The sequence below is a fragment of the Paramormyrops kingsleyae genome, unplaced genomic scaffold (genome assembly GCF_048594095.1).
Source record: "Paramormyrops kingsleyae isolate MSU_618 unplaced genomic scaffold, PKINGS_0.4 ups362, whole genome shotgun sequence".
NCBI classification, from domain to species: Eukaryota; Metazoa; Chordata; class Actinopteri; order Osteoglossiformes; family Mormyridae; genus Paramormyrops; species Paramormyrops kingsleyae.
In genome coordinates this window covers 1-1,986 of record NW_027326299.1, presented here as the reverse complement: position 1 = coordinate 1,986, position 1,986 = coordinate 1, and the positions used below count along the sequence as shown (strand labels likewise).

At 45.6% G+C, this 1,986-nt stretch overlaps 1 non-coding gene across 1 annotated transcript; it reads left to right on the top strand.

Moving 5' to 3' along the window:
* Nucleotides 1–82, top strand: trnas-cga (transfer RNA serine (anticodon CGA)). The gene has a single exon. It is a non-coding gene; the product is annotated as a tRNA-Ser (tRNA).
* Nucleotides 83–1,986: the final 1,904 nt, after the last annotated feature.

Here is a 1,986-nt window from a genome sequence, read left to right as displayed (position 1 = left end):
GCTGCGATGGCCGAGTGGTTAAGGCGTTGGATTCGAAATCCAATGGGGTCTCCCCGCGCAGGTTCGAACCCTGCTCGCAGCGTCGATTTTAAAATCAGTGTTCGTTGCATATTGACGAACGGCAGTGAATTTCCTAGTTTCTCCTTACCGGCTCCATCCTATATTCTCATTGTGGGCTCATTGGCGGCCCCGAGATCCTCATTGTCCGCCCGCAGCGAGTGCGGACAGTTATCCTTACTGGGCCTTATTTGTAGTAATCTAGTAGTACGCTCGCTCTTTGGGCAAGCCTCCTCAAGAAAACCTATCCAACCTATTACACCTAGCTTTAGATGAAGTTCAAAGTGTCTCAAAGCACTTTACAGCATCCCCACCCAAAGCCCCCTGCCAGAGGCAACACTGGCAAGGAAAAACTCCCTCATCGGAAGACACCTTGGGAGGAACCAGCCTCAAAGGCGGAGCCTATCCTCCCTGACCCTGCAGAAGAAATCCAAAATAAGAAAGTCTCGAATTCAGTGTAGACCAGGTATAAATGCAGAACTGCCCACCATCAGCAGCTCCAGAACAGAATCCTTTATGGTGTCGGGGAGAAATGAGCAGTTTCTTAATAAAACTGTGTGACAAATAGATTAAATTATATGAAGTAATTAGTACCGTGGTATGGAGATAAGGAGGCTCTGGTAGTTCTAATTAACTATGGCAGCTTAATTAGTTAGGAGATGGGGGGGGGGGGGGGGGACACAGGCCTGAGGAACCCCTGAGCACCAGCACTCCACTAACACATGGGACGCTGGAAGCACTGAGACACCAGCACTGAACACACAGTTTATCAAAAATCAATGACGCTGATCCAGAACCAACAGACTGGGGATGAGAAGAAGCTGTCAGCTTTGTCATCATATGCTAGATCAGGGGTCGGCAACCTTTTTGACATGGAGTGCCAATTATATATTTTCTTGTTAGTCCGCGTGCCATGTTAACGACGGGGGGGGGGGGGGGGGGGGGGGCTACCATCGAGTAGTCAAACCAAAGCAGCAGGCGCGCCAAGCAACAGCCAATGACATTTCAACATCATAGACGACGTCTGATAAATTTTAATATGTTTAATAATTAGGGTTGTGATCTAGAGACCTGCGCGGGACTAATTTTTCAGTCCCGCTCCTGCCCGCTCCCGCAAGATTCTGTCCCGCTCCCGCAAAAAAAATATATATTATAATTTTCTCCAGCTCCCGCCCGCAGTATTCAAGTTTTGTCCCGCTCCCGCCCGCAAAATCCCGCAGGTAAACATATAAGTAGTTGTATTTTTACCACTTCTTCCCGCTACTCTGTTATTTGTTTCACTTGCTTCCCTTTTGAGTGTATATAAAAAAGAAACGGAAAATAAACAATTATGTTTCGTTTTATTTGAGTTTAATTAAATGGAATGATGAACATGGACACGAACGAGGAGCTTTTCAGAACATAGAAATACACTCAGAACAGTTAGAAATAGGCTAATAATATTGCAATGAAACAAAATAATAATAAACGTTGATTTCTCAAGTGGTCAAACAGAAAAGCATTTGGCCTAATACTGCTTCAGAGCGTTAGCCTTTAATTTAGTCGTTCTTGTTGCTTTTGTGCAGTAGATAAATAATAGAGTACTTGTTTTTAATAAATTAATTTTAAGATAATTCCATTTTGCTGGAGTCCCGCGATTAATTATATTCTCCCGCAACCCGCACATACATGAGGACCTTACCGCCCGCACCCGCATTCACCCATCAAATCCCGCGCCGCACTCGGTGCGTTGGGTCCCGCGGGAGTGCAGGTCTCTATTGTGATCATCGTCAGCGTGCCACCCGAAATTCCTCCGCGTGCCAGTTGTGGCACCAACAGTGAGTTTTTAGCCTTGACTTAAATATCGTGAGTCTGAATCTGGGATGTTCATTGGTAGACTATTCCACAACACTAGAGTCCTGTAATAGAATGCTCTGCAACTGTAAGAAT